Source organism: Ursus arctos, unplaced genomic scaffold (genome assembly GCF_023065955.2).
Source record: "Ursus arctos isolate Adak ecotype North America unplaced genomic scaffold, UrsArc2.0 scaffold_25, whole genome shotgun sequence".
NCBI classification, from domain to species: domain Eukaryota; kingdom Metazoa; phylum Chordata; class Mammalia; order Carnivora; family Ursidae; genus Ursus; species Ursus arctos.
This window is the reverse complement of record NW_026622930.1, coordinates 31,937,705-31,963,650: the sequence shown is the minus strand read 5'-3', so window position 1 is coordinate 31,963,650 and position 25,946 is coordinate 31,937,705. Positions and strand designations below refer to the sequence as shown.

The window sequence follows — 25,946 nt, the reverse complement described above, 5'->3', positions numbered from 1 at the left end:
CACAATTATGCTTAAATTGTAGTCACATTCTGCTTAGAAACTTATGGTTCCATTGGTTTTCACAATATTGTGGCCTTTTAAAAAAATATACGCCAACCCCACAGAGATCTTAAGCTCTACTTGAGAGCAGGATTTAGCATTTACTTCTGCCTAAACTCTGATATGTTTGAGCAAGCAGAGGATACCATAGTAGTAGTTTTCCCTTCATTATTAGTTGTAGCATGTATCACTAGCAGTATAAACTAATGTTTTAGAATTAGAATGAGCCTGGCTATCTCAATGAAATCTAAATATTTTAGTTGATTTTTCATTGCTGCTATACCCAGTGTCATGTGAACTAAAAAACATAAAAGACAAAGACAAACATTTTTTAAAGTGTGTATTTTTTCTCACTCTATATGATATTGGACTGCATCTGTGCCACCTATTTTAAAACAAGTTTTATTCATTCCTATTTGTTTCCAAAAAAATTTCCAGTGTGTTCTCTCACTACTCCTCTGCCCCTCAACACACACACACACACACATACACACACACACACACACACACACACACCTCCTGGAAATCAAAGACCATGTCTTTTTCCCCTTTCTTCCCCATCTTTTGCACCTGTCTTAAATTATATTCTGTATGCATGAAAATGATATTATATATTATGGTGGTTACTAGGTAGTTCACAAATTTCCAGAAGAATAGGTGGGAAGAACAGATGAGGTCCTTCTGTGATAAGGAAAGATTAGGACAGTAGATTATGACATCAAGAGACTAGCTTAGTGGTCTTACTCAATCATTACTTTTGTAGACCTGTAAACTTCCCCCCACATTGTTACTTTTCTGTTTCATGCCTTGATTTTCCTATTTGCAAAATGAGGATAGAAACAGTTGCTTCTCATTTACTTCATAGAGAATTTATGAATGGGCTAGTATTTCCTTCCCCAGACATATTAACTTAATCTTATTCGTTTATTTTCTGTCCATACTTCTGATTCCATAATGTCCAATTGTATATACATATTCCATTCTTTTATTTACATTCTTTTCCTTTACTCAGATTTTTCAGAATCAAAGCATGTTAATCACATTCCATAATGCACTTGAGTATTCAAGATACTTTTCAGATATGGGCAAATGTTTGAATAGCTGCATTTGTTTTGAGCGTCTATCAAAACATAGGCCCCACACCATTGAAGGGTATACCGAAAGGGGTGTCCCCAAAGTGAAGTACAGATAGCTCACGGTGAGTGTTCGGCCTTTTTTGGAAAACCTTTCTTTGGTCTACTCATACCTTCTTTTCTTTTAACCTAAATGATCATTTATGAAATAATGCCATCACTGAGGGTTGAATTTGGTGGTCTCTTTAAGAGCATTAAAAAAGTCTAATTTCTCAGCTGAAGAACAGAAGTTTTACCACAACACTTAATATATATATATATGCATGGTCTGTCTGATACTGACTGAGAAAAGAAAAATAGTTTAATAGTTGGTATCTGGTGTCACCATTAATTATAGATAAACTTATTAACATTTAAATGTCAAATTAAAAGAAAAAAAGAGGACATTGAAACTTAGACACAAACTATTCATTGATAGAATTTTGCTGAAGGTCAGAGCCAAAGTAATGCCTAACCATTTACAAGGCTGTGCAAAAAACCTGGCCCTGATATGATTTATAAAGTCCAGTGAGAACAAGTACTTAGTTGAAGTCCAAAGGTCTTTAGCACTAACATGACCTTAAAAAATTACCTTGTCCTGGTAGCTTTTAAAGTCAGGAGTTAACAGTTAAAGTCTATTACTTTAATATGGCTCTTGCAGAACTTAAAAATTTTTGTCCTATAATGAGATGCCTAAAGGATGTAATTGTTAAAAAAAAAAAAAAAAGTAAAAAAAAAAAAGTAAAAAAAAAAAAAAAAGATGTAATTGTTTAGTACTGTTTGAGTACTAAAGAGAGTGTTCCAGAGATCATAGGGTTTGAGTTGGCATAACTGATACTGAGGGTGTTTTTTAATTTTATTTTATGTTTTCTCTTCTGTCAGAAGGTGGCCGAAGAGTCAAATGCTTCTTGAGCCTGCTCCTAGAATATGTGGGCAGAGCTGTTGTCCTAGCTTGGAAGAGCAATCCTCAACTTTCTCTTAGCTGTGGCCTTGGGACATGTGTCCAGGTCGCACAGTCACATCATTAAATGATACAGGTGGGGGCGCCTGGGTGGCTCAGTTGTTACGTGTCTGCCTTCGGCTCAGGGCGTGATCCCAGGTCCGTGGGATGGAGCCCCGCATCAGGCTCCATGCTCCGCTGGAAGCCTGCTTCTTCCTCTCCCACTTCCCCTGCTTGTGTTCCCTCTCTCGCTGGCTGTCTCTCTCTCTGTCAAATAAATAAATAAAATCTTTTAAAAAAAAGATACAGGTGTTACTTAGAAAGAGAGGAGCTAGGGCAGAATCTTATTTTCTGGCATTTAAAGTTGGAACCACCTGTGTCAAAACTTACTTGTGTATTTATATGTAATGAATAAATTAGACAAAAACATCTACTTTCCCCCCTTATTCATAATTAAGGAAAATGAATTTTATCAGAAGTCATTAATTAAACCTTAATGCTGCCTCTTTCATTTCAAGTCCTATACTGATTTGAAGAGAAAGTTATTGAGGAAAAAGTTGCCATAGAGTGTTTTTTTTTTTTAAGTGAATTATTGTTTTGTTAGGAGCTCTTACCAGGGCCATGTTAATGGAATGTTGAGGCACACATCATGATCTACACATTAACAGAAGCCGCCGATTTAGAGAGTGATAAGTTTTGTTCCCCCCCCCCCCCCGCCAATGAACCATTATGGAATGTTTTGGTAAATAAAATATTTTTAAATTTCAGTTTATTTATTTTGTAATAGGAAATACATTCACCTGGTTCAAAAGTCCAGAGGTACAGAGAACAGTGTATATAGGAAGAAGTCTTTCACTCACTCTTTTTTTTTAATAATAATTTTTTATTATGTTATGTTAGTCACCATACTGTATATCCCTAGTTTTTGATGTAATGTTCCATGATTCATTACTTGTGTATAACATCCAGTGCACCATGCAATACGTGCCCTCCTTAATACCCATCACCGGCCTATCCCAATCCCGCCCCCCCCCCGCCCCCCCCCGCCGAAGCCCTCAGTTTGCTTCCCAGAGTCCATAGTCTCTCATGGTTTGTTCCTCCTTCTGTTTACCCCCCCCCCCCTTCATTCTTCCCTTTCTTCTCCTACCAATCTTCCTATTTCTTATGTTCCATAAATGAGTGGAACCATATGATAATTGTCTTTCTCTGCTTGACTTATTTCACTTAGCATTATCTCCTCCAGTCCCGTCCATGTTGCTGCCAATGTTGTGAAATCGTTCTTTTTGATGGCTGAGTAATATTTCATTGTATATATGGACCACATCTTAATCCAGTCATCTGTTGAAGGGCATCTTGGCTCCTTCCACAATTTAGCTATTGTGGACAATGCTGCTATGAACATTGGCGTGCATATGGCCCGTCTCTTCACTGTGTCTGTATTTTTGGGGTAAATACCCAGTAGTGCAATTGCTGGGTCATAGGGTAGCTCTATTTTTAACTTTTTAAGGGACCTCCACACTGTTTTCCAAAGTGGCTGTACCAACTTGCATTCCCACCAACAGTGTAAGAGGGATCCCATTTCTCCACATCCTCTCCAACATTTGTTGTTTCCTGCCTTGTCAATTTTTGCCATTCTAACTGGCGTAAGGTGGTATCTCAATGTGGTTTTGATTTGAATTTCCCAGATGGCTAATGATTTTGAACATTTTTTCATGTGTCTGTTAGCCATTTGTATGTCTTCATTGAAAAGTGTCTGTTCATATCTTCTGCCCATTTTTTGATTTGATTATTTGTTTCCCGTGTATTGAGTTTGAGAAGTTCTTTGTAGATCCTGGATACTAATCTTTTATCTGTAGTGTCATTTGCAAATATCTTCTCCCATTCCGTGGGCTGCCTCTTAGTTTTTTTGACTGTTTCCTTGGCTGTTTCACTCAGTCTTTTCCCCAAACCACCATATTAGCTTCTTTGAAACCCAGTTCCTGCCACCAGCTTCTTTTGTTTGTTTCCATAGTGTTTTATCCATACAGAAGATATATGTGTATGTGTAAATGTATATGTGTGTATATATATTATATACATATATAAACAAAATAATTTTCCTTTTCACACACATGCTTACTACTACTTACTACTATTCTATGTCTTATTTTCATTTAATAATATCACTTGAAAATCATTCTATGTTGGTACATAAAAAACTTCCTTGTATTGTGGTCTCAGGGTATGTATTGTTTGGGTCATATGGTAGATCACAATTTCTTTTAACTAGACGCTTACTAATGGACACATAGGTTGTTGCCAATCTTTTATTTTCATTAACAATGATTAATGTTGCTTTCTGCTTATTTTTCATTTTCAAATTCATTTCCTGCTTTAGTTAGGGCCTGGATATTGGTACTAAGAATGGAGAGCTATTTATTCTGACACATCTGGGGTCTTTGTGTGTAGACTTCTGGGTACATGTACACACTGCTAACCTACCTAGTTCCAGTCTCTTTCCCCAGGGTGCTCACCTAAAGTAAAAGCTATTGTTGGGATCTTCATGTTGTACAAGTGCTGGGTCATAGCTCCTATTAGCAAACTGAAGAGTTACAATTACTAACGTGTGATTTGTATTACTATGACATATACAATGTTTCAGGTAGATGAGACAGTCCTGATTTGGTGATACTCAAGTCTTGTTAATGAAAACTGCATCATCGATAAAGTAGGGTTAAGAAAATCAGAACCATCTAAGCTCTTAGGGTGAGATGAGTATGGATAATCAAAACAATTTTACTCTTTGCTTTGAAGGTCTCTCTATATAATTTCTGCCTACATCATACAGCTCTCTTCAGGCCACAGCTGGTACATTTGATGATCAAAAACTCTTAAGATTGTAATCGGATATAGTAATTACACAACAAAATCATTGAGCATGTGTGTTGATCTATATAGTAGGTTATGCTAAATCTTCACTGAGTCATATGAAGCACAGAAAAGGAGTATTGTCATAGTATGCAATGGAGATTTTCATATTGGATCACTGGAGTATTCATTTCCCCTAAATTTTTCACTCAGTGAATTATAACTGCTGGTCTCTTAGCTTACTCTTGATTTTTGCAGAAAACACCATTCCTTAAAAGTGTGCTTGCTATCTATGAAAGACAGTAAATAGAAAAAAGGCATTAGAATTGTTTTATATTGCTATTGGTTTGATGGCTATTTGGTTAAGATAGAAATGGAGAATATTTCTTATTTCTTGATTGTCAAAAAATATGTTTCCATTCATGCAAATAAAGCATCTTGATTCAGATTTTTTTTTTTTGGTCTTTGTTCTCTGGGAAAATATAAAGAATCTACTTATTTTTTAATCTTAGGAAGAGGAAGCATATCAACTAGTACAACAGACAATAAAACATACTTCCCAGGGCACCTGGGTGGCTCAGTCAGTTGAGTGTCTGCATTCGGCTCAGGTCATGATCCTGGGGTCCTGAGTTCGAGTGCCGCATTGGGCTCCCTATTCAGCAGGGAGTCTGCTTCTCCCTCTCCCTCTGCTGCTGCTGCTGCTCTCTCTCTTTCTCTGTCAAATAAATAAATAAAATCTTTAAAAAAAACCCAGACAAACATACTTCCCAACTATGTTATGGTTGGTTAAATACAGTGGAGAAGATAGAGTTGGGAGTGAGAGAGAAACAATCTTATTTCTCAAAGCTATGAAAAGGAATAATAAAACATTATGTGCATATTGGGGTGTTTTGTTATTGTGTTCATTTTTATTCTAAGTAGAGAAAGCACTCTTCAATGAAGAATAAATCTCTTTTTAAGTTTTTATTTAAATTCCAGTTAGTTAACATGCAGTGTAATATTAGTAATTCAACATTTCCATACAACACCTGGTGCTCATAACAAATGCTCTCCTTAATCCCCATCACCTATTTAACCCATCCCCTCACCCTCTTTCCCTCTAGTAACCAACAGTTTGTTCTCTATAGTTAAGAGTCTGTTTCTTGGTTTTCCTCTCCCCCCCCATGTTTGTTTGTTTTGTTTTGTTTTGTAAATTCTGCATATGAGTGAAATCATACGGTATTTGTCTTTCTCTGACGGAATTACTTCACTTAGCATAATACTCTTGAGCTCCATCCATGTTGTTGCAATGACATGATTTCATTCTTTTTATGGCTGAGTAATATTCCATTGTATATATATATGCCACATCTTCTTTATCCATTCATCAACTGATAGACATTTGGGCTTTTTCCTTAATTTGGCTATTGTAGATAATGCTGTTATAAATACCAGGGTGCACGTATCCCTTTGAATTAGTATTTTTGTATTCTTTGGGTAAACACCTAGTAATACAGTTGCTGGATTATAGGGTAGGTCTATTTTTAACTTTTTGAGGATCCTCCATACTTTTGGAAAATGAAAAAATGAAAATGAAAATAGAGAAGCCCATTAAGTTTTTCTCTAGAATGTGCCGTATCTCATTTTTCAGAGAAAATAAAAAGGTTTATTATCTTGTGACTTCTTGATCTTGTGGCATTTGGAAATAGTGTTACTGTTATTGTGGTAGTCGTTGATTTTGTAACTACAGACCTGGGCACTATTAACATTTTGGACTGGATAATTCCTGGTTCTGAGGGGCTGTTCTGTGCATTCTAGTCTATTTAACAGCATCCCTGGCTTCTATCCACTAGATGCCAGTAGCAATACCCCCAGGGGGACACAAATGTCCTCAACTGAGAGTCAATACTATAGGCATACGTAGTGATCCTACAAAGCAGGTTTAAATGTGGATCTCACACAGTATTCAACAGTCTGATGTGCTGCCCCAGTATTTGTGATCTGGAACAGCAGAGCAACACAAAGGCACAAATTTGGGGGCAATAAATTTTTTTAAAAGGCCACTGCTCAATTTTGGGGAGATTCTTTAAGAATCATTAAAGCTAGCCCTTGAGCTCTGTATTGGTTAGTTGATTGATCAATTGATTGATTCACTTATTCATTTAACAAAATATATTAAGCTCCTGCTATAGGCCAGTCTCAGTGTTGGTGACATGTGTGTTGTTATGTGGTTTTGTGTCTGTATGTAGTGAATTGGCAGGAAGTAAGGCTGCAGGTAGACCAGTTAAGAAGCTGTTGGGTGTAATAAAGGTGAAAATGGTGGTTGCCTGGATTTGGGTAGTGACAGTGGGATGATGAGAAGAGATTTCATTGATATTTAGGAGGTAGAGACATTAGGATTTGGTAATTGATTGGAGCAAGGGAGGAGTCAATAATAATTCCCAGGAGTCAATAATAATTACCAATAATAATTCTGGCTTAGTTAAAAGAGTGAAGAGTGGTAGTATTCATGAAGGTGAGTAGAGTGGGAAAAATGGGCTTTTTTTTTTTTAGGTGGGGGCAGGTACTGATTTCAGTTTTTGTTACTTTCCTTTGGAGGTGCCTTTGAGATATCCAGGAGGATGATCTAGACAGTAAACTTGGGAATTGCAGGGATCATATCTGTTTTGTTCCTTGTTATATCTTATTCTTCAGATGGTGTCTACATTTCTAGGGATAGAGACTGGTTTAGGCTGGTTGTATAGAATTGGTATTCTTCAGGAAATAGTTGGTTTAATTGAAATCAAGGAAGCAGATGAAATTGTCTAGGGAGAATCCCTGTGCGGAGAAGAAGGCCTAGCATAGCAACATACTGGGAGGTATATTCAAGAAACTGAAGAGAAGGGGCTGTAGAAGTTTGAGGAAAATCAGGAGTGTATGTTATATGGAAACCAAGGGAAGAGAGAATTTTATTTTATTTTTTAAAAGATTTAATTAATTAATTAATTTATTTATTTATTTTGAGAGAGAGAGAGAGAGAATGAGCAGGGGTGAGGGACAGAGGGAGAAGCAGACTCCCTTCTGGACAGGAAGTCCGATGTGGAACTTGATTCTAGGATCCTGGATCATGACCTGAGCCAAAGGCAGACACTCAACTGGCTGAGCCACCCAGACGCCTGGGAAGAGAGAATTTTAAAAAGAGGAGAGTAGTCAGTGGTTTTGAATTCAACTAAAATGTCAAGTAAGATGAAGACTGATAAGATGACATTGGATTTTGTAACTTTAGCTTTTTGCAAAAGCATTGTTGATTTTTTGAGAGCCTTTTTTGGTAGACTGATGGTTGCAGGAGTTCAGTAAATTTGGTTAAAGACTAAGTGGGAGGTGAGTGAATGGAATCAATAGGTGCAGGATGTTTTGGTGTATTTTGGCTATAAGGAAGAGAATAGACTGAGGATAGTATGTGAAGGAGGTATGGACTGGGGGAAGGCAGGTGGGCTTGAGCATGTTTAAATGCAGATAAGGAAGGAGACAGTGGAGACAGAGGTTGCTGTGGGAGAGGAGAACCTGGGGATGGGAGCAACTTGAGATGGGATGAGTCCAGAGCACAGGGAGAAGGACTGATTTTGGATAGGGGTACCCTTGAAACTGGAGGGATATTGTTAGTTATAGAGAAGTCCATATCCTGCTGGGATTAGTTTCCATTCTTTCAGGGAATTCTACTGCTGGGGCTTCCTGAAGGTTCAGAGTGACAGAAACACTAAGAGACCTCTGGCAAAATCCATTTCGGAATTCTCAAAGGGCCACTGATCCCTACAGGCTGTATTCATTTGATGACTCTCTTTATTGTGGGTAGCAGGCATATACTAGAATTGGACTCTGAACCTATGGGTTAAGTTAGGGTTTGGGATCCAATTCTAGCCTACATAATCAGAGTAGCTGGGTGTTCTGAGACCCTCTGGAATCTTACACAGGTGTTTCCTGGAGGTCACCTATAGTCACCTATAGTCAGTCTACTTTAATTAGCAACTGTGCCATTCTCATTATGACTCTTCATTATTACTGATCTATATGATGATTGTTGATTGTAGAAAACTCAGTGTTATCACAGTATTAAGTTTAAATTTTACTGTTCAAATGTTAAAGGGCTGATTATAGTTCACTTTCTTCTGTGGCTTAATAGAGAATAGTCTTTGGGGCTGGAAAAAAAATGAGGTTCAAACCCTGGCTCCATCACTGACTAAGCTTTTGTGGCCTTGAGCATGTCATTTAGTCTTTAATATCCTCATGGGAATACCTGGTAATCTATAACTTGCATCATGGTTACAAAGATTAGATGTCATGCATGTATGTCAGCACATTATTGATATTAAATGGGAGCTGATATTATTTTTAATTATATAAAAAGAATTTATTATTTACTATTATAAGACCCTTAGTGTGCATACTCTGAATTAATTTTAGAATACCAAATCAAAATTGAGGATTTTTTTTTTCTCCATGCGTCTAAGAGAGATTAATGGTGATGTCCATGGTATAAGTTTTCATAGTCACAGAAGTCTTGTGATAATTCTGGGCCAGCTAAAAACACCTTTTATTGGCCTACATGTCATCATAGTAAGTAACAAGAAAAGAGATAAAATTCTAGATTTTTAAGGTATAGGGAAACAAATCAAATTTTATTGGATCCCTGTTATTTTCCATTAATGTATCTTAGTTAGAAGATTGTTACTTTTTTAGCTTCTCTCCAATCCTTTTTTTTTCTGTTTAATAACTTCTTTTCCCCCTTCTTCCTTTTCTGCAGATTATTGGGAAATTTCTTCTGTTACAGCATTTGGTGTTTTCAGTCATGCCAGGAAAGCTTCTTGTACACCAGGAATGTTGTAGATGTGTGCTTGTTGAGGGGGCAGAGGAGGAAGGGAGACATGGTGTCCAGGATAATTGTGCTGGTGTTTTTCCCTCCATGAGAGAAGCTTCAGATATGTGTTTGGCTGTGGTGTAGGTACTCTGTGGGCCTAACTGGAGGAGGAGGCTGGGAAGGGGGAGAAGGCAATTAAAACCTCAAACGGTGTTAAGGCCCTTCTTAATTACGTGGTAAGGATGGAAAAATAAAATACCTCAAGCTTTATTTCTGTTTTCCTTTTAAAAGTCTGCTGAGGGGTCGGAGCTTATGTGCCTTAGAAAAGATAAGGTTGTTCAAAATAGCAACTCGGGAGAAAGAAAAGTTTTTATGAACCTTTCAGATAAAGTCATCTTTATTTGATTCCCTGGGCCCCTTTACCTATATATTCCTCCCTACTTGAACCATCATTTCAACACTGAAGCACCCAGTTCCCTGGAGTATTGATGGAGACAGTTCAAGTATCTGCTCTGTTTTCTTTGTTCTAGTTGCTTTTGGTCCTTGCTGGGAAATGCTCAAAATGCTCTGAAAACTGAACCGGCTACTGAACACAAAGGCTGATGGTGGTGTCCCTCCTGGTAACGCACCGTGGGATTTGTTCCCACCTCTTGTTCATGACTCATTAGTCCCTAAGTGCAGAAAAGGTTGCTCCTGGAATAAAAGGAATGGACCCAGCTCGGAGTCCTTTTTCGCCTTTTCCTGTGTTTTATTTGGGTGCACTCACCGTTCTTCACCTTCATTAGTGAGCTGGCAGGGGGCTGGCACAGTGCGGAGAGTAGCTTTTGCTAGTTCCCTGGGGGTGTATCAGAGATCTCAGAACTCAATACCCTACCATAAAAATACCGGGCTTCAAATGACCTTTGGATGGAACAAAGCCATCCGTTCCAATCTGCTTGGGCCTCTCGGATTGCCATCCTTGCCAAGAACCCGTCTCGCTCCCAGCTCTTTTCCCTCTTCTGAATGTAGTTCTTTTGGTAGCCTCTGTCTCAGGTCAGTGTTTCTGTGTGTGTGAAAAAGCAGGCTCTGGGCAGGGACCACTGTATTTAAAGCACACTTCAGGGCGGTGGTTTATCATGAGAGGTGTTGGCAGCAGTTACTTGTGGGCTTTTATGCCCCAGGTCATATCATTTCAAATTTGTATCTAATATGTGGGAAAATACATGAAAAGTAGAGATGCTATAAAAAGCTGAGTTGCATATTTATATTTCAAGTTGTTTTTCCTGATTTTCCCGAGTGACCAAATTATTGTCTTATTTAAAGCCTAGGCACCTGGAGAACTGTCTCTGACTCCAGAGTGGAATATGTGTATAATGCAGTAATTGAGTGTGACACTAACATGACCAGTGTCCATCAAACCTTTCTTTCTTATTTATTTATTTATTTATTTATTTATTTATTTATTTATAATTTGACAGAGAGAGAGAGAAAGAGAAAGAGCACACAAGCAGAGGGAGCAGCAGAGGGAGAGGGAGAAGCAGGCTCTCTGCTGATAGCATTGTGCTTTGTTAAACTTACAGCATTTATATGCCATAATTCTTGAGAACTGATGACTCTACTTATTTTAAGGCAGCACGGGAAAATAAGAATAGGGCACTTTTGTCACTAAATGACCAGTATAACCTTAGAAAACTCAACTCTTATCCTTTGATTTGCTATTCCATTGTAGCGACAATAACAAAGTAAGGTTTGCAGTTTTAGTAAATTGTCTTAAATTTTTAGAAGTCTCCAAATACATTGCTATTGCATTTAAATAATATTCAGACTGTATGAGATATTTAGGACCTTTGTAGAGAGTATTCAGTTATTTAGGCAAGAGTCCTTTAATTCTATAGGAAAATAATATACTATTTGCAAATGTGAGATGTTATTTTTGATTTGTGCTTCAAGTTTGCAGTCATACTCTAATTTTTTTATAGAAAATTTGTGATAGAATCTTTGCTTTAAAAGATTTCATAGTCTGGGTCTACACAATTTTATATTGCATAAAACAAGGAGTGGATTATCTCTTCCTGCTACCACAAACAATGGTATGAGGAACATCTTTGTACTCTTGGGGTATGTACTCAGGAGTAGGATTGCAGGGTCATCAAGAACACACATTCTGGGGGTGCCTGGGTGGCTCAGTCAGTTAAGCATCTGACTCCTGATTTCGGCTCAGGTCATGATCTCAGGGTCCTGGGATTGAGTCCTGTATTGGGCTCTGCACTCAGTTTGGAGTCTGCTTGGGATTCTCTTTCCTTCTCCCTTTGTCCAACCCCCTCCCCCCCGGCTTGTACTCTCTCTCTCTAAAATGAAGAAATAAAAATCTGTAAAAGAACACACATTCTGAAAGTCACCAAGTACCGCTAGAATGCTTCCTGGAAAGGCTGTACTGTCTGTGTCCCACCAATAGTAGATGAATACTTGCTGACATTTTATATATTTAGACTTTTCATTTTTCTTTTTTCTTTTTAAAGATTTTATTTATTTATTCGACAGAGATAGAGACAGCCAGCGAGAGAGGGAACATAAGCAGGGGGAGTGGGAGAGGAAGAAGCAGGCTCATAGCGGAGGAGCCTGATGTGGGGCTCGATCCCACAACGCCGGGATCACACCCTGAGCCGATGGCAGACGCTTAACCGCTGTGCCACCCAGGCGCCCCTAGACTTTTCATTTTTCTAAACTGATGGATATAAAGAGATAATTTGCATTTCTTTGATTATTAGTGAAGTTTAGTCTCTATATACTAGTTTTTTGGCTTTATATTATTGTGATTTAAGACTTTGTGTTGATGTGGACCTTAATTTTGAATTAATCAAATATATCTCATTTTTTTTTTTTTAACCTTACAGTTAATTCTTTTAGATTCTAGGGCCACCCGATTACTCTCTGATCTGACTTTTTTGTTCTGTTAGCCACCTTTTTTTTTTTTTAAAAGATTTTGTTTATTTATTTGAGAGAGAGAGAGCGAGCGCAACTGGGGGAAGGGGCAGAAGGAGAGAATATCTAAGCTGACTCCCACTGAGCAGAGCCCGACACAGAGCTCAATCTCAGAACCCGTGAGATTGACCCATGAGCCAAAACCAAGAGTCTGATTCTTAACTGACTGAACCACCCAGGCGTGCCACTGTTAGCCACATTTACATTTAAGTTTTAGTTTATCTAGATGTCACATTTGGATGTATTAGCATTGTTTGAGGTAACAGTTTCATTATTTGTAATACAATGCAGCAGTTTAGTTTGGACTAAAAGGCCATGCTGTGTCATGGATACAGTTTGAAAAGAGAATTTAATAAGGAGAGAAGGCTATGCATAGTACATTGCCATTGATGAAAAATTTAGAACATATATATACACAAAACAACACTTTATATTTTTCAAATAAACAATCCACATCCAAAGATAGATGCCAGGCAATTAAGTGATTGTTTATGTAGAAGTAGGAGAGAATGGAGATTGGAGATAAAGGGGGAAAAAACCCATTAAAATAAATAAACCAAGAGAGGGGCCTTCCACAGACTGATAGTCATAGTGTATACTCTGGGCTGAGAGGTATGATTAACCCAGTAGTCCGGAGATAGGTGAATATTATTTAGGAGAGGTGATGGGAAAACAGGTTAACCAAAACATGATTAATTGAAGGAAAACAGAAATAAAATATTTTAAGTGTTATGACTCATAAGCAAGATGCCTGTAAGGAAGAAAAATGCCCCTAAATAACTACATCTGGTTGTACCTTTTTGATTTTTAAAGCTTTTGTGGGAGAAATAGGAACTTCTCTTTTTTTCCTGAGATGAAGATATCTATAATAAGAAAAGCAGATGTTTCTTTTCAAGTGCATGTATACACCTGCCACAAGACAAAATGAGTAGCTACTATTAAGAACAGGCTCTGGTTGTCTTTTATGTTGCTTATTAAAGTAAAACTCTTTCCCTGGCAAGTATAGGTTTATAATTAAGTCATTTATCATGTGTGCTTTGGGTTGTATCTTAAATTTGATGATATACAGAAGTGATATGTGGGTGGTTACTTATAAATTAGATGGATGAGTTATTTTATTGGCCTTTGTCATTTGATATGTAGGTTCTTCTTATTCATAACAAACATTGAACATTGACTAATTGTATGCAACTGAAGGGAGCAAAGAAGATCGTGGTCTAGAACTGTGTTCTCAACTTATTTTCAGCCAACACTCTTGGAGAATATTATATACTCCCATTAGTAGAAATGGCATTCTCTTGGCTCCAAACTCAATTAATTGCAGTATAAAGGAGTCTTCCTCTGCCAGATACAGATTCCATATTTCCTTCCCCTCATTATAATGTATACTGTTTTTGCTATAGTTGGTTCTGTTGGTATTTTGCCCCACACCCCCTCATTTATCTTATGTCCACATATTCAACACTATACTAACACTTTATATTTATAATCTCATTTATTCCTCATTACAACCTGCATATTATAGATAAAGGAAACAGACTCCGAAAGGTTTAGTGATTATTCTAGGGATGTACAGCTGTAAGTAACAGAACCAGGTTTTGAAGCCAAACATAACTCCAAAGTTTATTTTTTTCCCTTCCTGACTACACTGTATTTTTCATGGGCTATTTCTACAAAATCTGTATTTGTGTAGAATGTGATGTCTTCATTAGACTCCTTAATTTTTTAAGAGGACTTTAATCCTACCCTCTGCTCCAGCTATTGCTAAAGGATGTGGTGCTTTTAAGTTGCACCAAAAAAAAAAAAAAAAAATCTGTGTTCAGGTTCCTTTTAGAGATTAGAATTAAAAAAATTTTTTTTTAAGATTTTATTTTTATTTATTTGAGATCGAGAGAGAGAGAGCACGAGCAGGGGGCAGAGGGAGAAGCAGGCTCTTAACCGACTGAGCCACCCAGGTGCCCTGAGATTAGAATTTTAAATTCTCTGTTGTCCAATTGCTCAAAAACCTACTTCTGAGAAATGATATTTATAGAATAGCAAAGTTAAGTCACTGGCCTTCTATCATGGATGTTACAGCAAATAGCTGGATGAAGTTCACTATTCTGTCTGTGAGTTTTTAATGAGAAGGCCACTTATTACATTGCATCATCTCTGAGAGGACCTGGAGATGACATTCTCCTCACATCTCAGAGTTTGGAAGCACTGACTCATTTTCTAAAAAAGTCTTGTGGCTATTATGACTCTTACACTTGTTCGTAGTTTCTTCTTTACATTAGTTACTAGGAAGGTTAGAGCCAAATTTGCAGACCATCTCTAATGGCTGTGGAGGAATAAGCAATATATATTTGTGCACTGATCTTATTCCTAGCATTATTTTCTTGTGTTCCTCTTTGATCTCATGTTTCTTAATTTGTAAAAATTTTTGCTTTGAACGTATTTTCACAAACTGCGACATATCCCTTTGCTGGTGGTGACTATAAATATACAAATAACGCGTCTAAGATCAACTGAAGCTTTCCTGACCTGATAGTTAAATCACCTTCCTGCTAGGGATGTGATGTATACATATTCATTTTCCTCATTTGTTTTCCTCCATTCTTTCATCTCCTAATTTTCCACCGTTTATTATGGATTTCTCCCTTGATGAACATGTTAGTAGAATGTCAGTGGTGCTTTCATTGTTGAGTATGAACACAAAGAGTTATTTTTCTGAAAAATTCATCTTTTAATGTATATTTCTCCAAGTTCAATTTTTAGTAAAGGTATAAATTTAATTTTTATGAAAACCAAAGACATTTAACTAATTTGATTGCTTTCATAAGGATAAGAGTAGGGAAATTTGGAATCTCAGGGAGGTGCCATTAGAGAAGTTTTTGGGAGTTTACATAGAACAGAATGCTTTTTTCAGCTTATCCTCATGCAGGTAATGAACACCCTGTTGCCACATGGCCATCGCTAATTCAATGTTCAACTAGTACTTCAAATCGTCTGAAACTTCACATATAATTTTCCTGCCAAATAAAGTTACCTCCACACTTTCCCCACCCCGTTTCCCACTCCATTTCTTATTTTGATGAATGGCGCTGCTCTGCCCCCTAGTCACCTGAACCACATACATGGCTGTCATATTAGATGTCCCTATCAGTTGCCCCATTCTTTATATTTTACCTACTCCACCGCCCTTTTCCATTCCCATTGCTCTTTCCTGGTCTGAGAGCCTTGCACATAGCCTTGCCTAAGCAGGTACTCAAATTCTTGAAGAAATAAATGAATGAATGAATGTTGGGATGGATTGTCTTAGTTTCATCACTTCTCCATGGACTTCCTGCCTCACTTCTGGCTCCTTCTAATGTTGTCAGTGCGATATTCCTAAAATGTAAGTCAGATCCTGTCACTTCTCTGCTTGGAACCTTCAATGGCTCCTTCCAGCTTTCAGGATTAAGTTTAGTTTTGGCCCTTCATGCTGAGTCCCCTGCGTCGTGCTGTCCTACCTCCTGCCATTTCTCTCTGCTAGCCATGTAGTTTCATCTTGTGGCTATGTGCTCCATTTCCTCCCACATGCTATTCACTTTGCAGAACCTAACTGAAGCATCACTGGGAGAACTTGACTGACGCTGCCAGTCTGAGTTAGATGCCTTTTGTCCTTGCTCACATATATCCCTTTATGCTCAGTGTTATGACATGTCCCCTGTTAAGCTGTTATCATGACTTTCCTGTATAGGGGCCTAATCTTAACACAGATTCTTTACTCCTAGACAGTGTCCAATATTTAGTGAATAGCCGGTAATTATTGGCAGGCTGACTGAATATGGAATGGAATAAGTCTGTAGGTTGTAATCCAGTCTAATTGTTTATTCATTCAGTAACTATTTATTGAGTACTTACTATGTGCCAGATACTGTTTGAGAGGCTGGGGATCCTACAGTGAACAAAAACAGTACCTACCAGACAACTAAAAAGTAAGCACATAGATACACAGTGTTAGGTAGTAAGTATTGTAAGAAAAATGAAGAGGAATAAGGAGATCCTAGATCCTAGATCATATGGTCAAGCAAGGCACGTTTAAAGAGGAGACCTTTGAGGAGAGGCCTGAATGAAGTGAGAGAGGAGCTGTGTGGCCATGATGGTGTTGTTGGGGGGTTCTGGGCAGAGAGAATAACATTCCTGAACATCTGTTATGTTCTAGAGACCTTAGAGATGGCAGTGAAAAGACTGTTAAACATCTGCGTTGTTTATTGTTTAATTGTGCAGTCTGTTCTCTTTCGATATTTTATATCATACTTTTCTTTAATTGTTTGGTTTTCTGAAACTGAAAAATCCCAACATGGGAAAATCCCTTTGTTCTCCCCAACTGCTTGTTACTTCCTCCTGTTTTTTCTGGGAAGAGAACCCATAGATTTTTATTGTTTAGAGGCTCCTAACACAATAGGATACTGATTTAGGGGACAGATCTCCAATCTCTCCATAGTTAATCATGGTGGTCAGGGATGTGTGAAAGCGTCTTAGGTTTTTATGTTTTTGAGTTGACCCAGGTTGTGGATGTATATAAAATTCCCTTACTATAACTGGGTATAGATATTACTGTTTTCTTTTCCCAGACCCCCAATCTAGTCCACAATCCTGGATAAACCTGCTTAGACCCTTTGCTTAAGTAAGACAAGAAACCATAATTTTGACTGCTATTCTTGCTCTGTCACCTGCTTGCTACATAAATTAAGTCTGCTCTATGGCAATTTCCCATGTGTAAGCAGGGCACTGTTCCAGTTAAGTTGTAAAAAAATCTATGTTTAAATAAGCACCATGCCCTTGACGAATAGGAGCTACAGAAACGTCGAGTCCAAAGAGAAAAACAAGAAAGAACATTCCTAAGAAAACTGTGTCAGTTTGCAAATTTGTTGTCCCCTGGTGGCAGCTGACAGGTGGAGTGACAACCCAACCAAATAACACTAGGGCCATTGTGATAGGAGGGAACTTAATATTGTTATTGTTCCGCTTAGATGAAATTTGTGTGAGACGATGCCAGCTCTTGTATTGAGAAAACCCAATCGGGCGGAAGAGTTTTTGGTTTCTGCCTTTAGAGCTGCCCAGCAACTGAGGGAAACTGATTAAATCTGGAAGGTGGCAGCTCACTCGACAGGCTTCTCCAGGCACCTTTGAGGAGAATCAAAGATAAATAAATACCATGTTTTATGAGGGGAGTATGGGGTGAAAAGGAGTGCCTGGACAGGAGTTAAAATTTCAAAGGGTGGGGGAAGTTCTTTCTGACTTTCTTCCTGATCAGGCTCTTGTCTCATGACCTCGTTCATGCTTGGATTAGAGCTGGCCCTTGTAAACATGTGTGAGTTTGATAGGAAAAGAAGGAGATAGAAGTGTTCTGCAATGACCTCAACTGTAGAGGGAAAATGATCAAATACAAATCTCTTTATTGGAAAAAAATGGGTTTTCAAACTATTTTATAAATCATATTGGATGCTTATTTGCCTATGGAACATGTGCAACTCTGGCCTCTTGTACAAAGTTTAAATTTGAAAGTCTGTAGTTTCTTCAGGAAAGATTTATGGCTCCCATTCCAAGGTTGGTAAACTACTGTGGTACTTAGCTCTTCTATTTACTGAGTGTGGACGCTGGTCTCTCATCCCTCCATTGTGCCTTCCTTATCTTTTCTAATATTTATGATAATTTTAATGTGAGCATGACCTACCTCAAAGGGGCTGTAGATATTTAATTAGCTAAAAATAATTCATTATTTTTCATAAACTTCTAGAGCTTTAGAGATTGTTTGGCCCATCCCTACCACTTTGCAAAGAGTAAACTGAAGCCCAGAAAGTGTCAGTGGCTTGCTTAGGGGCATTCAGCTAGCAAAGAGATGTGCAGGGACTCCACCCGGATCCTGACCCACTACACTCCTTCTTCCTATGTTGATGCACATCTTTTGAGCTGCATAGAGTTAGTTCAATGTTACACACAGTGGAGAAAACTACAGCATCTTATTTTATTGACTTATAAAGAATAATTCATAAAATAATTAAATGAATTCCTTGTATAATTCAAAACCTCATATGTATCAGCATGATAGTTTCAATCTCTATTTCCAGCAAACTTTTTATGAGAGCAACTAGGAAGGAAATAACCACGTTGAGTTTCAATCTGTTGTGCTTTTCTTCCTGCTGTGGAGAATATGGTGACTAAAAAAATAAAAGTAGCCCCAAGTTAGGCAACCAGGAGGTGAAGAACAAAAGCAAAGATATTTGGTTATCAGATGCCAATCCTGAAAGTCTAAACTATTCCTCCTATGAATATAGTGTAGGTTTCAAGGAATGCTATTATAATGTTTTATGTCTGTATCCCCAACATATAGTAATTTTTCATTTTATTTTCTCCATTTAAAATGTTAGTACCAATTGAGGAAGGGAATCTTTTCTAGATTTCCTTAGAGGATAGGCTGAATAAGGAAGGGTCCTTGCCCCAACTAGGAAGGAGAAAAAAATATATTATTGACTTCTGACAAACAACTTCAGACAGGGAGCAAACAAATTTTTAAAAAATCAATTAAATAAAGGCATTAGTATCAAATAACTCCTCAAACGAAAGATGCTTTGTGGTTGAAAAATACAATTAATTACAAATATAGGGAATTTTGCAAGTTCAATATATTTTGTACCCCATTAGAAGCAATAGTTGGCATTTGTGGGTACTGGTTGTCAGTATTAGTTGTCAGTGCTTGTGGTAGCTACTAGTTGTTGCTTGTCTGGCCCATCCTCTTTTTGTCTTTGTTCTAGGGACTAGAACTCACCCAGTCCCAGTTTTCTGAAGGGCTGAGGTAACCTCCTTCAGTGTGACAATAGGACTGTTTATGTTGGAGACAAATCCCAGAAACTCAAGGTAACAACATACACAGAGTGAGAGAATGTATCCGGGAGATTTTTATTTGGCATTTTTACTGCTAACAATCTACAGAAGTTTTAGTATTTAGTGCCAGGTCAGGCTTAAGGGGCAGTTTCTATTTCTGTGTGATTCTGAAGGGTTTAAAAAGTCAGCGAAAAGATTATATAATAGAGGATGGAGATTCTGGTGTCTATAGAAACTTGCAAAGACATGAGGGAAGGCACACAACTGCTTCTAGGCTTTTTTTTTTTTTTTTTTTTTTTTTAATTAAAAGAAGTCGAAAAGCACAGTAAGTTCTGTAGTTCGTTGTTAAGACCTTTGTTTGTCTAAAGTCTATGAATCCCACGCCTCTCTCCAAACCAGTACTAGATACTTTGTGACCAATGAGAAAAACAGGTAAAAGGAGAAACAAAGCACTTAAAAGACAGGCCTGTGGTCACATGGTATGACCAAAACAGAATTATCTAATCTAAGCACTTCATTGCATATTCAACCAGCAGTCATTCAGTAAAGTACTTTTCATCACTGCAGAGTCTTTCTCTAAACACGGTGGCTTTTGGAACAAGGTTATCTTTAGACTCTGTTGACATCTTGTCTCTGCTCACATACCAATTGGGTGAATATTGGCCCATGTGATTTTTTTAAGTGGATTACAAGGAATCCACCATATATCTCATCCACCATATATCTCATTCGCTTCTGATGAAACCAAGAACTTACCCTCTTGAGCTTCCTAATGAGATATCTTTATTCGTTTATTACGCAGGGCACAGGTCAGTTCTCTGAGTTCTTTGGTGTTCAACCGAGAAACCCAAATCCATCATTTTACTATGCTTGCATGGCAGTTAGCGAAGTTCATAAGGTTTGCACTTTATTTTTAGTTGTTTATTTAAGACTACAGATGTGAATAGGGCTGTTGAGTCTGCCTAGGAGGAGAACTGTTGTTTTGGATGAAATGAAATGAAATCCCCCGCCCCCCTGCCCCAGCACAGTGAGAGGTTAAAACTGTGGGAGAGATGAACAGTGTGTATCTTCTTCACTTTAAACTAAACTTCAGGATTTTTTTTTCTAGTCAAGAAGGGTGTTCTAAGGTCTATTAGGGGATAGTAATATCTTTAAAATCATGCAATGAACAAAATACCAGAACTTCCAAGTGGTCAGTTCGGAATAGCTCTGGTTAAAACTAACTTTGGGCAAGTTATTTTTAATTAACAGAGTTTCAGTTTCCTGAACTATAAAACAAGGAGATTGGTAAATGCTTCCCAGGGTTGCTTCAAGCACCTAAATTCTCTAATTACTGTATTATAGTCATACACTGATAATAAAATATTTAGATACATACATAATTTTATTTTGTATTAAAGGAGATGGCTTACAGTTGTCAATAGTAGAATTGAAATTTCTTTTGTGTATGTATGTTTGGGTATACTTGCCTATGCGTAGAAAATTTCAGGTTGTTAATAAGAAACAGTTAACAGTGATTTCTCTGGAGCAGAAGGACAATGGGTCTGTGGAAAGGGAGAATTTTACATTCATTTATACTTTTATTTGTTAATTTTTCAAAAGATGTCCATGCATTGTTTAAACATTTTAAAAAATTGGCTTTATTATTAATTTTAAAAGGACAAAAGGAAGACTTTGAAATCATTACAAAATGCATACCAGGATAACAATATTTGAAATTTAATTTCAGACTATTTTATGTAGCCTTAACATATTATTTGAAATTATAGTTAGATTTTTTGCTCTTATTATAGTAAGAAGGGTCTTTTAAATCTTGTCTATCAATGAGAACAGCTACTTTTGTTTGGTGAAATAAGCAGCCTCTTAAAAGCATAGGAACAAGAGTTAGCAATGTTAGTGATAGGATTATATAGTTTGTATTTATTTGACACTCTAAAAGATCTTATTATTTCTTTAGTCTATCTGTGACAATTTGTAGAATCATCTTCCTTTGATTTACTGCAATGGGAATGAAATAGAGATGGAAAAAATTGGTTTTCAAACCAATTAATTAGTAATGAGTAGCGCCAAGTTCAGAGTGTAGAGTCCTTCTTAATGCCATGTCTTAAATGCAAAACAGTGGCTCCCTCTTTTTAGAAGATAGAACTATGGGAAATGAAAAAGCACAGTCTGTTGAAACATCAGAAGGCATTTTTAGAGTCTGCATATGGCAACTGGACTTGAATTTTGGTTTAAGCATTAGTTTTTGTCCTTTTGTCCAATTTTTACAGAAGTTTTGAAAAGCTCTAAGAACCCCCAAACTAGAGATTTCTAGCCTGGCATATTCGTAGGGTTCAAATCTTTTCTACTTTTCTTTCATTCTTTTTGAAACAATGAACTTTACAGAAAATAAGAAAGGACCTAAGGAACATTCCATTTTATGTTTGAAAAATCAGAGTGCCTTCTTAGCTTTGTTAATGTATTTTTATTATTATAACCAGTATAATATAGACATGGTAGGTTTTTTTATTTTGAGGTATTCTGGCATATTTCCCCATCTGGCATAGTGTTTTCCAGCCTTTCCCATATTAAAAAATAGGAAGTAAGCAAAAAGGTTAATTTAAAGGTGATCTGCCACATTGGCATTGTTAAAGTTTTCCTTTGTTATTATCAGATTTGCATTACCTCTGGCTAAATGCATTTGTTGTTCCACTGTCTTCGGGTTGTGGTACTGGTATAATTTGGTTTACTTACTTCACTGGAGCATTAGGTTATTTATACTAACATCGATAATATCAATGATGATGGTAATAACTATTGCTGTCATTTATTAAGTTCTTATTTTTGCTAAATGCTACGTCAGACATTTTGTTAATTCGTTTAGCAAATATTTGAGTACTTCCTATACCCCAGACATTAATGTAGTGTCTAAAGATATATGGTGAGTGAATAAGACAAAGTCCTTAAGAAGTTTATGTTTGATATATTGTTTCTAATCTATATAAAGTGTACAAGGTAGATATTGTCTTAATTTTATAAATGGGAAAGTTGAGGCTAGAGAAGAAAAACAAATTTTCCAGCATTCTATAGCGTGTAAGTGACAGAGGTTTAGTTTCAGCCTATCTTACTTGATTCCAGTCTGCATTTTGCTCCCTTCTACTGCCTTTTGATAGATCCATACTACTTCCTTCCTCATTAAAGATGTTTATAAACATCCAGAATTGGTCTGAACATGCTTGACTATGGATAGAATTATTTTTTCCCTTGATGCTTCAAGAAAGTTAGAAAAGACACTAAAACCTAATACTTTGAGCATCAAAAAGAATACAATACTTAGGAATAGTTTAACCAAAAAAGGTAGGATTTGTACACTTAAAACTGCAGAATATTGTTGAAAGAAATTAAAGAAGCCTGAATAAATGGAAAGATATCTCATGTGTATGGATCAGAAGACTCAATATTGTTAAGATGGAAATACTCCCCAAATGGATCTACAGCTTCAACACAATCCCTGTCAAAATCGCAGCTGACCCTGAAGTTCATTGGGACCCAGACAGCCAAAACAATCTTAAAAAGAACAACAAAGTTGGAGGACTCAAAACTTACTACAAAGCTACAGTGATCCAGCTAGTGTGGTGCTGGTGTAGGATAGAAATACAGATCAGTGAATCAAAGTTGAGTATATAGAAGTAAACTCTTTCATTTATGGTCCATTGAATTTTGACAGGCATTCTAAGTCAATTCAATGGAGGAAAGATTAGTCTCTTCAGTAAATAGCTCTGGGGTAACTGGACAGCCACATGCAAAAGAATAAAATTGAACCCCTGTTTCATACCATATATCAAATAGATCAGACACATAGATGTAAGCTATAAAGTTATACAACTTTGAAGAAAACATAGGTGTGAATCTTCATAACCTTGGATTAGGCACTGGTTTCTTAGGTATGACACCAAAAGCACCAAAAACCAAAGTAAAAATAAATTGAGCTTCATCAAAATAAAAAACTTTTTGTGCTTCAGAGTATATCATCGAGAAAGTAAAATGACAACCCACAGAATGGAAGACTATAATTCCAAATCTTATACCTGATAAAGGTCTAGTTTCCAGAAAACATAAAGAACACTTGAAATACAATGACAAAAAGATAAATAACCCAGTTAAAAACAGATGAAAGATTTGAATAGACATATTTCTAAAGAAGATGTACTGATGATCAGTAAGCACATGAAAAAATACTCACCAGTTATTTGTGAAAGACACATCAAAACAAGGTTTAGATACCACTTCACACCACTAGGATGGCTATAACAAAAAAACACAGACAATAACAAGTGTTGGTGAGGTGTAGGGACATCGAAACCCTCATATCCCTCTGGTAGGAATGTAAAATATTGTAATCATATTGGGAAACAGTTTGGCATTCGTCAGAAAGTTAAATGTAGAGCTACTTTATGACCCAGCAATTCTGCACCTAGGTGTATGCCCACGATAATAGAAAACATGTTTACATAAAAACTCGCACATGAATAGTCATAGTAGCCTTATTCATAATAAATAAAAAATGGAACAGCCCAAATATCTTATCAACTCATGTTGTTGTCTATCTGCTGATGAATGCATAAATATAGGAGGTATATCCATACAAAGGAATAGTATTTGGCAATGAAAAAGAATAAGGTACTGATAGATGCGGTAATGTAGATGAACATTATGTTAAGTGAAAGAGGCACAAATAGCTACATATTGTATGATTCCATTTGTGTGAAATGTCCAGAATAGGCAAGTCTATAGAGACAGAAGATAGATTAGTGGTTGTCAGGGTCTGGAGCAAAAGAATGGGGAGTGACTACTAACGAGTACAAAGTTTCTTTTGGGGGTAATAAAAATCTTCTGGATTTAGGTACTGATGATGGTTATACAACTCTGTGAGTGTGCTAGAAAATACTGAATTGTTGGGGCGCCTGGGTAGCGCAGTCGTTAGGCATCTGCCTTCGGCTCAGGGCGTGATCCCGGCGTTCTGGGATCGAGTCCCACATCGGGCTCCTCTGCTATGAGCCTGCTTCTTTCTCTCCCACTCCCCCTGCTTGTGTTCCCTCTCTTGCTGGCTGTCTATCTCTGTCAAATAAATAAATAAAAAATCTTAAAAAAAAAAAAAGAAAATACTGAATTGTTTACTTTAAAGGGGTAAGTTTTATGGTGAGTTATATCTTAATAAAACTGTTACATGTATTTAAAAATCTATTACTTTGGTTTTGGATTATCTGTGTTTGGGTTATTTCAATTTGAGTACAATGTAATCTAGACTTTATCCATGAGGACCTTTAATCTTCTTTATTTTTGTATATCTATCTACTGCCCTACTTTCCACCAGCTAGTCTTATTACATACAGGCAAAAATGGATAGTGTAATATGATGTCATTTTTGTTTATACGTCCTTCTTGGTCTTTAAAAAAAAAAACTTAACGTTATATTAATTTTCAAACCAAGACTGGCATATTGTTGCAATTACATCATTTGGAAATGTGTTTATTTTCAAAAGTACGGATTTGATTTAGACACTGCTTTTCCTGCATTCTTTGTTATTCATGGCACTTGATGGCCACACACTTAAAATGCTCCCTGGCCAGAGCTCAAGAATCTTGGGGGGGTCAGTGTAGAAATGATTCATGGTTTGATAAAATGCAGGCAGGTTGAATATGACTTTTATAATGTGTCTGTGAGCCCAGCTTATGGTATGAATTCGTACATATCCTCTTTTTCTGTAAACATGGAATTGAAGTAGGTTTTATTTTTTGAATGTTCTGGCATGGTGCTAGTGAGAAGTGTGAGTGTCCTACCCAAAGCATTATATAATAGGAAGCAAAGTTTTCTGAGAGGAATAATGGGCTTGGGAGAATGAGAAGGTAAACTCTTTGCTGGGGGACAGTTCCTTTCCACTGATATTCCCAATGCATTTCCCCAGAGAGTGCCCGGGGATCCTCTGCTGTAGTTGTTAGACAATATTCCCTCTTATTCAGGGTGATTGGATAAAGAAACCAGTTATTTGGGGCCTGGAGTATAGACAGCAAGGAGCCATGGTTCTGAATGTGGTGTCTGGCTCCAGTGTACTTGCTAGTGATGGCAATATGGGCTGGACGGAAAAGAGCGGGTGGCAATACTTGATAACACAAGACAGTGGCATCACCAATGTCACTGCTGGTCTTCTCTTTTAAAATAGATTATGTTTTAGCCTCTTGTCAAATTGAATGTTAAGTTTCCCTGTAGCCATTGCCTGCCAAATATTGGCATACATGGAGAGAATTCTGTACCATGGCTTCAGTTTCAGCCACATTTGAACTGTTAATTTTAATCAATTCTTTTATGCATTGGTCCTACTCACCAGCAACTTTCCCTTTGCCTTTT

The 25,946-nt window shown here is 37.2% G+C and overlaps 1 protein-coding gene and 1 long non-coding RNA gene across 22 annotated transcripts in view; one reads left to right on the top strand and one right to left on the bottom strand.

Moving 5' to 3' along the window:
- Positions 1 to 25,946, top strand: part of RAD51B (RAD51 paralog B) — a 716,334-nt gene that overhangs the window by 196,720 nt on the left and 493,668 nt on the right. The window lies entirely within an intron of this gene.
- The window catches only part of LOC125282845 (uncharacterized), a 75,149-nt gene continuing 54,608 nt past the window's right edge, over positions 5,406 to 25,946 (bottom strand). The window contains exons 3-4 of the long non-coding RNA XR_007190230.2: positions 23,784 to 23,845; positions 5,406 to 5,653 (exon numbers count right to left, since the gene is read on the bottom strand). This is a non-coding gene — a long non-coding RNA (uncharacterized LOC125282845). The remainder of the gene's footprint in view (positions 5,654 to 23,783; positions 23,846 to 25,946) is intronic.